This window comes from Plecotus auritus (genome assembly GCF_963455305.1).
Source record: "Plecotus auritus genome assembly, chromosome: 3".
NCBI classification, from domain to species: domain Eukaryota; kingdom Metazoa; phylum Chordata; class Mammalia; order Chiroptera; family Vespertilionidae; genus Plecotus; species Plecotus auritus.
This window is the reverse complement of record NC_137772.1, coordinates 129,956,943-129,971,930: the sequence shown is the minus strand read 5'-3', so window position 1 is coordinate 129,971,930 and position 14,988 is coordinate 129,956,943. Positions and strand designations below refer to the sequence as shown.

Below are 14,988 nucleotides of genomic sequence, written 5' to 3'. Positions count from 1 at the left end.
TCAAACTCCTGGTCAAGGGGACAATTTGCATATTAGCCTTTTATTATATAGGATATACACTGAGTGGCCAGATTATTTTGCATCCAGAGATCATAATAATCTGGTCACTCAGTGTATATAGTTGACTTTTGAACAATTCAGATTTGAACTATGTGGATTCTTTTTTTTTCCAATAAATATACAGTTAACCTTCTGAATCCCTGGGTTTTGCATCAGAGTATTCAACCATCCACAGTTCTAAAACAGTATTTTCAGTCAGCAGTTGGAAATACACGATGTCAACTGTGTGCATTGTTCTATACCATTTTATATAAGGGACTTGAACATCCTCAGATTTTGGGACCCGTGGGGGTCCTGGAACCAATCCCCACGCCCACCCCATGGATACTGAGGGACTATAGTCAGGTTTGGGGGGAGTCAAAAGTTATAAATGGGTTTTCCACTACGTGAAAGATGGCTCCTAAATCCAGATTGTTTAAGGGTAAATTGTATATCCAAAAATAGTGGCCCAGAGACTACCTGGTGGGTGCTGGATTAACTCTTTGTGTGTTTTGTATTAACTCTAAAGTATGCATGATATAATGTCTGCTACATAGTAAGTACTCTGTAAATGTTCAACTGAAATGAATGAGAACAATAATAATAATATAATACCTTTATGAAAGACTTCATACATATCAAAACTTCTCCAGGAGTTCTGGAGTTTATGAAATGGTTCCTTTTCAACTTCAAGATTTCTTTAGAGCAAAATTCTCTGTATTCTTAGTATTTCTAAACAGGAGAGTATCTTGGGCATCTCTTTTCTTTTTTAAAATTTTATTGACTAGAGAAAGAGAAAAGACGGGAGAGAGAGGAAGAGAGAGAGAGAAACATAGGTTTGTTGTTCCACTTATTTATGCATTCATTGGTTGATTCTTGACCAAGGATTGCTTAATGTGCCCTGACCAGGGATTGAGCCCATAACCTTGGCATATCAGGATGACTCCCTAACCAACTGAGCTATCCAGCCAGGTCAGGCATCACTTGATTAGAAAATATTAAAGATAAGAGAGGTGAGGACTTGATCCATTGACTGCATATAGAAGATATAAGCAGCAACAAAACCCTCCAATAACCTGATTTAGAAATGGGCAAAGGACTTGAATAGACATTTCTCCAAAGAACATATAGAAATGTCCAACAAGCAAATGAAAAGATACTCAACATCAGTAATTGCAACGGAAATGCAAATCAAAACCACAGTAAGATATAACTTCAGCTCTAACCGGTTTGGCTCAGTGGATAGAGCGTCGGCCTGCGGACTGAAGGGTCCCAGGTTCGATTCTGGTCAAGGGCATGTACCTTGGTTGCAGGCACATCCCCAGTGGGGAGTGTGCAGGAGGCAGCTGAATTGATGTTTCTCTCTCATTCATGTTTCTAACTCTCTATCCTTCTCCCTCTCCCTTCCTCTCTGTAAAAAATCAATAAAATATGTATATTTTTAAAAAAGATATAACTTCACACCCATTAGGATGGCTACTATTAATACAAGAGAAAATAATGATTGATGAGACTATAGAGAAATTGGAACATTGGTAAACTATTAGGTAGGAATGTAAAATGGTACAGCCACTGTGGAAAACAGTGTGGCAGTTCCTCAAAAAATGAGAGCTATAGATGATTTATAATCCCACTTCTGGGTATATACCCAAGAGAAATGAAAGCAGAATCTTGAAGAGATATTTGTACACCATGTTCATAGAAGTACTATTCACAATGCCCAAAAGGTGGAAGCAACTCAAATGTCCATTGATGGATGAACAGATAAATGTGGATTACACTGAGTGGCCTGATTATTATGATCTTTGAAAGCATAATAATCTGGCCACTCAGTGTATGTGTGTGTGTGTGTGTGTGTATACACACACACACATACACACACACACACATTAGAGGCCCAGTGCATGAATTTGTGCATGGGTGGGGTCTGGCCAGCCTGGCCGGGGGCGGGGCTGAGGGAACATGGGTGGTTGGCCGGCCTGCGTGCTGGTTGAACTCCTGGTTGAGGGGACAATTTGCATATTAGCCTTTTATTACATAGGATATACACTGAGTGGCCAGATTATTATGCATTCAGAGATCATAATAATCTGGCCACTCGGTGTATATAGTGGTGGGCAAAAATAGGTTTACATTTGTAGAGCATACAAAACAGAGTTTATTCTTGTATTATTATTTATTTATTATTTGTATTTGTCATTATTATTTTGTATCCTTGATGCTGGTAATTTAACCTACTTTTGCCCATCCTGGACATGGTGTATTATTCATGCTTAAAAAGGAAGGAACTCCTGTCACATGCTACAGCAGGAATGGACCTTGAGGAAATTATGTTAAGTGAAATAATCCAGTCACAAAAAGATAAATACTTTATGATTCCATTTATATGAGGTGCCTAAGTAGTTAATCCCATACAAACAGAAAGTGGAATGGTGGCCTCCCAGGGGCTGAGGGAGGGAAAATGGGGAGTTGCTGTTTATTTGGTATAGTCTCAGTTTTGCAAGATGAAAAAGTTTTGGTGATCTGTTGCCAATATATTTAATACTATGGAATTGTACACTTAAAAATGGTTGAGCCTTGGGCAGTGTGGCTCAGTTGGTTGGAGCATCGTCCCATACACCAAAATGTCTCGATACAATTCCTGGTCAGGGCACATACCCAGGTTGCAGGTTCAATCCCCAGCTGAGGCACATAGGGGAGGCAACTGATCATTTTTTCTCTCTCACATCAATGTTTCTCCCTCTCTCTCTCTCTCTCTCTTTCTCTCCCTCCCTCCCTCCTTTCCTCTCTCTCTAAAGCCAATAAAAACATATCCTCAGGTGAGGATTTTTTTTAAAAAAAATAGTTGGTTGGCCCGGGCAGCGTGGCTCAGTGGTTGAACATTGACCTATGAACCAGGCAGTCACTGTTCGATTCCCTCTTAGAGCACATGCTGGGGTTGTGGGCTCAATTCTCAGTGAGGGGCATGCAGGAGACAGCCGATCGATGATTCTCTCTCATCATTGATGTTTCTCTCTCTCTCCCCCTCTTCCTGAAATCAATAAAAACATATTTTTTAAAATTTAAAAATAAAAAGATTGACTTATTTGCTCAGTTCACCCTTCTCTGACAATAGAGCTTGGTGTTATACATCCAGGCAGCGATGGAGAAGAGGAGCCGTTCCGGGATGCCTGACCCTGGGAAGGCCCGTTGCAGGGGTGGCTTCCATGCATGTCTCCCTTGAGTGCCTGTGACATGAAGGCTCCTTAGCACACCTCTGTTTCCAGAGCAGCACTGTGAGCTGAGTTCACACCGGACTTGGAGTCTGAAGTTGTGCGTTGGAACCTTAGATCTCCCATTACAGCTGCATGACTTACCGCACAGTGGCTTAAAGTCTTCGAACGTCAATTTCCTCATCTATAAAATCAAAGTTGTTCTTGTCATGAGAATTCATGGAGAAAAAAAATCCCCAAGAAAGGAAGGTCCATATGTAGAACCTGCTACATAGTAGGGACCTAATAAATGTCATTTTGTTTTTCTCTTTTATAAATGTGCTGTGAAAAAAACACCACACAGAAGTGCCCCAAATTGTACAAATATACATTTTCTGTTAGTTAAACATTTTTTAAAATACATATTTTATTGATTTTTTACAGAGAGGAATAGAGTTAGAAACATTGATGAGAGAGAAACATCAATCAGCTGCCTCCTGTACACCTCCTACTGGGGATCTGCCTGCAACCAAGGTACATGCCCTTGACCAGAATCGAACCTGGGACCTTTCAGTCCGCAGGCCCACACTCTCTATCCACAGAGCCAAACCAGTCAGGACTAGTTAAACATTTTTAAACGTTATTTCCTGTTTTTAAGAAATGTGCAGGTTAAAGGAGCGGAAACGTAGCAAAAGTGCAAGAGCGTGAGAAAGTCATCTCTCACGGAGAGCCGCGTCGGCCTCTCTGCGCCTCATTTTCTCCTCTGTATGTCAGAAAGAGGAGCACGTCCCATTCAGGCACCGGGAAAGAGTCCCAAACTCTCCTGCCAGACACTCATCCGTGCCGTTGCCTTTGACCTGCGTTTTCGCTACCAACTCTCACACTCTCCTTGGTGTAGAGCAGGGATTCGCAAAGTTACCAGGTACAGATGCATCAGAACAACTGCGAAGGCACCCCAGGCAGAAAGTGTGGGGCTGGGCTTGAGAATTTGCATTCCTAACAAGTGAAGCTGACTACTGACCTGGGACCGCAGCACTGAGAACCACTGGTTAGAGCAATCTCCTGCTACCCACGTTTCTTTCTCCTGCTTAAAACTTTTGTTAAATTATACTTCAAGTCTTTTCCTTTTTGGTAAAAATAGCATAGAAAGAAAACACTATTTTTCTTCCCCCTAGCCCCTCCCCCCTCCCATCTTTTGTCTTTTAGAACATAAGCTCCTCTGGTATGAAGACTGAATTTTTTTCCCTTGTAATATAATGAAAAGAACATAGGTTTTTTGCCAGACAGATTCTGGGTTTAAAAATTCTCCTTTTTTTCCTTTTTAAAAATTTTCTTCATTTTTTTCTGTTGGGGTTAAAATCTTGACTCTATCTCTTACTAGCTCTGTGACTTTGGATAAATTATTTAGCTAGTTGGAGCCTTCGTTTTCTTGTCTGTCAAATGGGACTAGTGATTTTCATATCTTGTGCGTTTTGATAGGATTGAATGGGATAATGTGTGTAACCTCCTAGTGCAGTTCCCAACCATAATGAAAATAGCTAATTTTACTGAGCATTTATTGTGTATTAGACATTCTTTCAAGGTCTTCACATACATGAATTCATCTATTCTTTACCACAGCTAATCTCCACAACATATGTTTTCATTATTATCTCCATTTTACAGAAGAGGAAATTGCGACATAGAGAGAAGTAACTTGAACTCAAGGACAAACGTCTGGCTGAACAGGAATTTGAACTCTATAGTGTACATCTAGAGACCACATTCTAAACCACTGTGCTTTGCTGCCTTAACAATGTAAGTTTAGGGAGCATTTGAGATCTTGCTCCCTAGCATATGTTATCAGTTTGGCTCATTTAAACGCTCATAAAAAATTCTCTATAGGTTTGTACAGTCCTTATGTTGATGTTTACTTGGCATAGTTGGCAAGAATTCTGAGAAGCCCACCCAGGACCACCCTGCGGACCCAGACCCCATGCTAGGTACAAACAAGGGACCATTGTGCCCCATGGGCTCCCTGCTTCGCATCGCATCGTGTGAAGTTGGGTGAGTTTATCTCAGAATCCCCAGCCTCCTTGCTTTAAATGGTTTTATTTGAGCTGTTCTTAGAAAATCCTTGAGGTGGTGGGAAGTGTTGCAGTGCTGGGGTATTTAGGCGACTGATAGTCTTTGTGGGATTGCCTGAGGGAATTTCCTCTGGTCCTAAAGCAGGGGTGGGCAAACTTTTTGACTCGAGGGCCACAATGGGTTCTTAATCTGGACCGGAGGGCTGGAACAAAAGCATGGATGGAGTGTTTGTGTGAACTAATATAAATTCAAAGTAAACATCATTACATAAAGGGGTATGGTCTTTTTTTTTATTTCAATGGTTTTGTTCATTTCAAGCATTTTAACAAGAATAATGTAAACACTAATTATTATAATTTGAAACTTCAAAAAATGGAGGAATCATAGCACAATAACATACCTTATATTGAAGATGGCAAAGGCAAAATAAAATTGCCTAACAAAGGAAAGGTACAAAAGCCTTTCAAATTAAACTTAAATATAATAAAATAATTTAAAACTAAAACAAATAGAAAAGAACAAAATGTGTAAACAGTAAATTAAACATTTTCTTTAGTGCAACTTCCAAATTATGCCCGGGACGTAGATGTAGATGGCAATGTAGACTGGGTTGAAAGGTTTTTGGTCTTTAAAACATCAGCTTCAGTGGGAACAGTGTTGTTGGTCTCCTTTTTAGCTAATGCTCTGATACTGTGCTCTCCAGGGGCGTGTCTCCCTACATCACCACGATAAGGTGTCTACGCATTCCCAGGGTGATGTCGGGGGACGCGTCCGCGGGCATTACAAGGAGCCTCTGGAAGATTGAGAGGTTGTTCCTTCTACTGAATGGGCGGATATAAATCTGCCCACTCAGAAGAAGGAGATGCGGCTGTGTTTCCCGACGTTGCCATGTTAACACTGCTGCTGGTGAAGGAGCGGAGGGGAGAGCAAGAGAACCCTCTGCTCTTTCGGCTCCGGCTCCGCGGGCCGGATAGAACAGCGGCCATAGTTTGCCCACGGCTGTCCTAAAGGGATAGTCACTGCATTTGGCTCATAAGGAAATGTGCATGAAAGGGCTGGTTTTTCCTAGAAGTTTGTTTCGACTATAGATCTCAAAATTAACATGGGCAATCATGCCACTGAGGCTGACAGGCCCCACAGCAGTCAGCCTCCAATTAATACTAAGATGGCTGAGATGAGGATCCTTTAATACTTTTAAATTAATTTTTGCGTGCACAATTACAAAAAGCCCGCTATAAAAGTAGGCAGAATGAATGGAAAACATATTTAATTGGTCTCTCGAAGCTTCAAAAAGAGGATAAATAGATCAATCTATGATGTCATTTAGGTGTTAACCCAATACTTTTCAGGTATTAAAATGGCTATCCTTACTTTAAAGGGGGGAAGGTCATTTGACTAGACTGGTCAAGGACAGAGATAAATTGTAAGTGCCTCCAAAACAAAATTTGGATCCAACTGTTCTCTCTTTGTGTCTGTGTATGTCTATATATGTATGTTGTAAATGTGAGATAATTTTATACCTCTAAATGGTATTGTTAAAATTAAAAGCAAGTGCTTGTAAGGAATGGATATTTGAAATTCTCAGAAATATAGAAACTAACTGAAATGCTTTTCCAGTTCATCTGTGATTAATTGCCAGTGATAAAAGTTAGCTTAAGTTTGTGGGTTTAAGTAAAACAGACATGTTTTTATTTTGCCTGTATTTTACAAAAATATGTCCATGTTAATAATTGACTTTGATGTTTATGAAAAAGTGTTTTCATTAGACATTGAGGTTTTAAGTGTTAAAATCTCAATATATGTAGGAATAACTTTGCGATGTATCTGAAGGCCCCTGGAATACCTCAAAATTTTTGAAATTTTATGAAAACCATTGTAACATAAGTGAGGAAAACTTCTAGGGTATATTGTCTGTGTAAGCAGTGGTTGTTAATTAAATGAATAGATGGGGCTATGGGAAACCCAAGATGGCCACTTGGTTCTTCCCTATTCCCTTGCTCCCATTTTTTGGTATTTGCATTCCTTCATGCATCATAACCTTGGTTCTTCCTTGCTCCCTGCCTCCCCATTTTTCAGTTTTTGCATTCCTTCATGCAATAATGTACATTTAAGCTGAATTTAGAGAAGGAACTTATGAGCTGACATTATTGAAAGAGACATCTTATACTATTGTCAAGGTTTGATAGAATCACCTCAAGAAAATGCCAATTTGGTAACTGCTGGAAGGAGGTACTGGCTGGTACTTTGTACCTTTGTTGAGCTTTCCCCCCATCCAGCCTACAGGTACAGGTGAGCCACCAAATCTGAGTCTACATAACCTGACTAACACTGTCTGTCCCACCTTTGTGATTCCCTGAGATCTCACCCCACCCAACTAGCACACTTGTCCAGACCTCTTTCAGCAGCTGTTAAACACAAGCAGCAGCCTTAGCCCATGCTGTGGACTTCCATAAAATCTCTTCAATGTCCACAAACCCCAAACAAGCAGCTGCTGGCCTTAGTGAGCCCTGTACCTCTTATTAAGTGGTCCCAAGCATTGCACTACTGGAAGCTGGCTGTGGTTTGCAGCATATCCTCTCCTAGGCATTTCCAAGCTCAGCACAAGTAGCTACCAACCACAGATCACTTTGTAGCTCCTATGAGGTGGCCCCAGGCTGGGCACAGGCAGCAGTTGACCTTGGCCTTCACCAGAGCCCCTCCCAAGAGGCCACAGAACAAACACACCCAGTGGCCAGCTTCACGCCACACTAGACCACCACCCAATTAGCTGTCCAAATGATACAAGCAAAGGGTGGACTTGGCAGGTAGCAGAGCCTCTCTAAAGCAAATTTTGCTCAGTGGGGTCAGCTCCCACAAAATAGCTTGTCTGCCATAGTCACAGCCAATATTCATAGTCAGCCTGAGGATCAATCCCACCCACTGATGTGTCAACAGCAATTAAAAATCAACTACAACAGGAGAGCACACACAACCCACACAAGGGACACCCCTAGAAGACCCGGATTAGGTGACCAGGGAGACTGCCACTGGCTGCCACAGGACATCTACTTCATAAGGCAACCAACCATGTCAAGACTGGGAGACACAGTGGATCTGCCTAATACATAGAGACAAACACAGGGAGGCAGCCAAAACGAGGAGAAAAGAAACATATTCCAGTTGAAAGAACAGGACAAAACTCCAGAAAAATAACTAAACAAAATGATACTGACTTCAAAACACTAATTATATGAATGCTCAATGAACTTAGGGGAAGAATAGAGGAAGCCCTTGAGAACGTATACAAAAAGAGAGAAACCACAAAAAAGACAAATCACTCAGAAATGAATACAATAACTGAAATGAAGAATATATTAGATGGGATCAACAACAGATTATAAGAAGCAGAGTATTGAATCAGTGATTTAGTATACAAGGTAGCTAAAAACACCCAACTGGAACAGCAAAAAGAAAAAATAATGTAAAAGTGAGGATAATTTAAAGGACCTCTAGGACATCAACTGTACCTACATTCACATCATAGGGGTGCCAGAAGAAGAAGAGAGAGCAAAAGGAATTGAAAACCTATTTGAAGAGCCGAAACCGGTTTGGCTCAGTGGATAGAGCGTCGGCCTGCGGACTGAAGGGTCCCAGGTTCGATTCCAGTCAAGGGCATGTACCTTGGTTGCGGGCACATCCCCAGTGGGAGGTGTGCAGGAGGCAGCTGATCGATGTTTCTCTCTCATCGATGTTTCTAGCTCTCTATCCCTCTCCCTTCCTCTCTGTAAAATATCAATAAAATATATTAAAAAAAAAAGAAAAAAAAAGAAAACCTATTTGAAGAAATAATGACTGAAAACTTTCCTCCCCTGGCAGAGGAAATAGACATACAAGTCTGGAGCCCACAAAGAGTCTCAAACAAGGCAAACTCAAAGAGACCCACACTAAGACACATCATAGTTAAAATGCCAAAGGTTAAAAACAAAGAAACAATCTTACAAGCAGCAAGAGAAAAATGGTTAGTTACCTACAAGGGAGCTTCCATAAGACTGTTAATTGATTTCTCAATAAAAACTTTGCAGGCCAGAAGGAATTGGCATGAAATATTCAAAGTGATGAAAATCAAGGACCTACAATCAAGTTACTTAATCCAGCAAAGCTATCAGAGCTTCCCAGACAAAAAAAAAGCTAAAGGAGTTCATCACTATCCAAACCAGCATTATAAGAAATGTTAAAGGAATTCTTAAGAAAAAGAAGGGAGAAAAAGATTAAAAATATGAATAATAAAGTGGCAATAACTACATACCTATCAATAATTACTTTAAATGTAAATGTTTTAAATGCTTTAATCATAAGACATCAAGTGGCTGAATGAGTAAGAAAACAAGACCCATATATATGCTGCCTACAAGAGACCCACTTCAGATTTGAACACACACACTGAAACTAAAGGATGGAAATGAAATTTCATGAGAATGAGGGGAAAGAAACGGGTAGCAATACATATATCAAACAAAATAAACTTTAAAACAAAGACTCTGAGACAAAAAAGGATATTTCATAATGATAAAGGAGCCAATCCAACAAGAGGATATAACCCTTATGAACTTTTAGGCACTCAATGTAGGAGCACTTAAATATATAAAGCAAATTTTGATAGACATAAAAGGAGAGATCAACAATTACATGGTAAAATAAGGGACTTTAACAACGCATTGATATATTGGATAGGTCATTCAGACAGAAAACCAACAAGGAAACTGTGGTCTTAAATGACATTAAACCACATGGATTTAAATGGTATTTTTAGAACATTTACCAAAAAGCAGCAGAATATACTTCATTTCCAAATGCACATGGAACATTTTCTAGGATAAACCACAAAACAAATCTCAAATATAAGAATATTGAAATCATATCAAGAAATTTCACCAATCACAATGGTATGAAACTAGAAATTAATTACAAGAAGAAAACAACACACAAAAATAGGGAGACTAGCCAAAACCGGTTTGGCTCAGTGGATAGAGCATCAGCCTGCGGACTGAAAGGTCCCAGGTTCGATTCCGGTAAAGGGCACGTAACTTGGTTGCGGGCACATCCCCAGTAGGAGGTGTGCAGGAGGCAGCTGATCGATGTTTCTCTGTCATCGATGTTTCTAACTCTCTATCCCTCTTCCTTCCTCTCTGTAAAAAATCAATAAAATATATAAAAAAAAAATAGGGAGACTAAATAACATGCTACTAAACAATGAATAGGGTAACAGTGAGATCAAGGAAGAAATAAACAGATACCTTGAGACAAATTAAAATGGAAAGAAAGCGGCCCAAAATCTATGGGACACAGCCAAAGCAGTTCTAAGCGGAAATTCAGAGCAATACAGGCCTACCTCAGAAACAAGAAAAATATCAAATCAGCAATATCAAAAGGAACTAGAAAAAGAACAGCCCTACCTGGTTTGCTCAGTGGATAGTGTCAGCCGGAGGACTGAAGGGTTCTGGGTTCAATTCTGGTCAAGGGCACGTACTTCAGTTGCTGGCTCAATCCCTGGCCCTGGTTGGGGCTCATGGTTTGGGAGGCAACCAATCAATGTGTCTCTCTCACACTGATGTTTCTCTCTCTGTCTCTCCCTGTTCCTTCCACTCTCTCTAAAATTCAATGGAAAAATATCCTTGGGTGAGGATTAAACAAAAAAACAAAAAAAAACCAAAAAACAAAGCCCAAAGACAGTAGAAACAAAGAATAAATATCAAAGTGAAAATAAACAATACAGAGTAAAAAAATATATATACAAAAGATCAATGGAACCAAGAGCTGGTTCTTTTAAAAGATAAACAAAATTGATAAATCTTTAACCAGATTTATTAAGAAAAAAAAGGGAGGATCCAAATTAATAAAACCAGAAATGAAAGAGGAGAAGTAACAACAGACACTAGAGAAATGAAATGCAAAGGATTTTAAGAAAATACTACAAATAATTATATGCCAACAAATTGGACAACCTAGAAGAAATGGATAAATTCCTAGAAACATACAATCTTCCAAGACCGAATTAAGAGGAAACAAAAAATCTGGATAGATTACGACTAATGAAATTGAAGCAATAATTTTTTTTAATTTAATAAATCTTTATTGTTCAGATTACTACAATTACTCCTCTTTTTTCCCCCATAGCTCCCCTCCAGCTGGTTCCCACCCCACCCTCTGCTCTTACCCTCCCCACTGTCCTCATCCATAGGTGTACGATTTTTGTCCAGTCTCTTCCCGCACCCCCACACCCCTTTCCCCCCGAGAATTGTCAGTCCACTCCCTTTCTATGCCCCTGATTCTATTATATTCACCAGTTTATTCTGTTCATCAGATTTTTTTATTCGCTTGATTTTTAGATTCACTTGTTGATAGATATGTATTTGTTGTTCATAATTTTTATCTTTACCTTTTTCTTCTTCTTCCTCTTCTTAAAGAATACCTTTCAGCATTTCATATAATACTGGTTTGGTGGTGATGAACTCCTTTAGCTTTTTCTTATTATCTGTGAAGCTCTTTATCTGACCTTCAATTCTAAATGATCACTTTGCTGGGTAGAGTAATCTTGGTTGTAGGTTCTTGCTATTCATCACTTTGAATATTTCTTGCCACTCCCGTCTGGCCTGCATAGTTTCTGTTGAGAAATCCGCTAGCAGTCATATGGGTGCTCCCTTGTAGGTAACTAACTGTTTTTCTCTTGCTGCTTTTAAGATTCTCTCTTTGTCTTTTGCCCTTGGCATTTTAATTATGATGTGTCTTGGTGTGGTCCTCTTTGGATTCCTTTTGTTTGGGGTTCTCTGCACTTCCTGGACTTGTAAGTGTATTTCTTTCATCAGGTGGGGGAAGTTTTCTGTCATTATTTCTTCAAATAGGTTTTCAATATCTTGCTCTCTCTATTCTTCTGGCACCCCCATAATTCAGATGTTGGTACACTTGAAGTTGTCCCAGAGGCTCCTTACACTATCTTCAACTTTTTGGATTCTTTTTTCTTTTTGCTTTTCCGGTTGAGTGTTTTTTGCTTCTTTGTATTTCAAATCTTTGACTTGATTCTTGTGATCCTTTAGTCTGCTGTTGGATCTCTGTATAATATTTTTTATTTCAGTCAGTGTATGCTTAATTTCTAGTTGGTCCTTTTTCATATCCTCGAGGGTCTCACTAAATTTATCAGCCTTTTCTAGGAAATTCTTGAAAAACCTTATAACCGTGGTTTTGAACTCTATATCCAGTCATTTGCTTTCCTCCATTTCTTTCATTTGTGACCTGTTTCTTTGTCTCCTCATTTTGGCTGCTTCCCTGAGTTGATAGAGTGGCTTTGTGTGCTAGCTGTCCTATAGGGCCCAGTGGCTCAGCCTCCCCAGTTACCTGAGGTGGACACCCTTGGTGCACCCGTTTGTGGGCTGTGTGCACAGTCTTGTTGTAGTTAAGCCTTGATTGTTGTTGGTATCACTGGGAGGAATTGACCTGCAGGCCAATTGGCTGTGAGGATCAGCTGTGTCTACACTGGGAGAACTTCTGTGCTGGAGACACCCTTATGGGAGTAGACTTGCAAAAGCCTCTGTGCTCAGCTTGAATGGGTTGGAGTCTCAGGGCGGATCAGACAGCATTGGTTTCCCGTCAGCCCTGCCCTGATAGGCCCCTGTGTCTCAGTGTCCTGTGGTAATCGCTGCAAGCACCTCTAAGAGAAAGCCTCTCTTAAGTTTTGCCCACTGCCAGACAGTCCAGTTTCTCCCCGAATGAGTCTGGGTCCCCAGAGTGTCTCCTGGAACTGGAGTTCAGCACAGTCAGGAGTTTTTGTCTCCTTCCCTCTTGAGAAAGCCAGCTGCGCACTCAGTTGCCAGTCCTCTCCGTGTGCGCGTCTCAGTACCTCTGCCTCCTGCAGCTCCTCTGAGTCTTAGTGTGCTTTTCTCTTTCCTTCTAGTTGTAGAATTTCCACTCAGCCAGCCTTCCTGTGGTTCTGGATGATGTCCGTTTTGTCTTTTAGTTGTAGTTTTGAAATTGTTGTGCGAGGCGGCAGTTTAGGTGTTTACCTATGCCGCTATCTTGGTTTCTCCTCTGAAGCAGTAATTTAAAGAAAAAACAACACCAAAAACTCCTATACAGGCGAATTTTACCAAATATTAAAAGAAGAAGGACTAAGTCTAACAGGCAGCTGGAGGGTGGCGACAGGTGGAGGCAGGTGGAGGTGGATCTCGTCAAAGTGCTTTGGGACCTTTGCTGACCTGCCCCCTGGTCCAGACTTGGTGCATACCTTGGTCCTTCCCACATGCATGCAGGCTCAACAGAAGCAGCCACAAATGGTGGATTGCTTGTAGCTTCAAGTAGATTGCCAAGTGCTAGTTGTAGGCAGTGTCTCGCATTTGCCTGTGCCAGAGTCCCTACCAAGAGGCCCAGAACCAACACACCCAGTGGCCAGCTTCAGACAGCATCAGAGCAGGTTCCAATAAACTTCACAAGCGGCATATCCAAAGGGAGATCTCAGGAGGCACCAAACCTTGCTGAGGGTGAATTCTGCTTCATATGGTCAGCACCTGCACAGCAGCTCACACGCTGTGGTCGGGGTTGAGCCTCACAGTCAGCCAGACTGAGGGTTGATTCCATGCATGAATCGGTCCAAAGCAATCAAGATTCAATTATAACACAATAGCTAAGATTTGAAAACAGCCCAAGTGCGCATCAGTAGATAAGTGGGTAAAAAAGCTGTGGTACATTCACACCATGGAATACTGTGCAGCAGTAAAAACGAAGGATCTCTTACCCTTTGAGACAGCCTGGAGGGACTGGAGAGTATTATGCCAAGTGAAATAAGCCAGTCAGAGAAAGACAAGTATCACATGATCTCACTCATATATGGAATCTAAAGAACAAAATAAACTGATGAACAAAATAGATCCAGAGACATAGGAGCATGGAACAGACTGTTGAATCTCAGAGGGAAGGTGGGGTTGGGTGGGTAGGTGGGAAGAGATTAACCAAATAACATGTACGCATATATGCATAACCATGGACATAGACAACAGTATGGTGAAGGCCTGGGGCAGGGGAACAGGTGTGAGCTAGATGGGGTCAATGGGGGGAAAAGGGGACATCTATAATACTTTCAACAATAAAGATAACTTTTAAAAAGAATCAATTATAACAGCAGGGACCACATAAACCACATAAGGGACATTTCTGGAAAACCTAGCTCAGGTGATCAAGGAAACTACCACCGGATTGCACAGAACAACTACTACATGAAGCCACCCCACGAAGACTGGGAGTCATAGCAGATCTATCTAATACATAGAAACAAACACAAAGAGGCAGCCAAAATGGGAAAATAAAAAAAACAGGTCCCAAATGAAGAATAGGAGAAATCTCCAGAAAAAGAGCTGAATTAAATGGAGGGAAGCAATTTATCAGAAGTAGAATTCTAAGTAATGGTTATAAGGATGTTCAGCATGACAAAGGACATAGAAACCATAAAAATGGACCAATCAGAAATGAAGAATATAATATCTGAAATGAAGAATACACTGGAAGAAATAAACAGGTTAGAGGAAGCAGAGGATTGAATCAGTGATTTGGAAGACAAGGCAGGAAAAAAACACCCAATCAGAGCAGCAAAAGGAATTTAAAAAAAAAATAGTTTAAGGGACTTTTGGGACAACATGAAGTGTAACACATCAACATCATTGGGGTACCA

General features: G+C 40.6%; 1 protein-coding gene across 1 annotated transcript in view; it reads left to right on the top strand.

The window, feature by feature from the left end:
- Nucleotides 1–5,137: 5,137 nt before the first annotated feature.
- The window catches only part of WNT5B (Wnt family member 5B), a 78,693-nt gene continuing 68,842 nt past the window's right edge, over nt 5,138–14,988 (top strand). The window contains exon 1 of the mRNA XM_080662915.1: nt 5,138–5,276. The gene's annotated coding sequence lies outside the window, so the exon portion shown is untranslated. The remainder of the gene's footprint in view (nt 5,277–14,988) is intronic.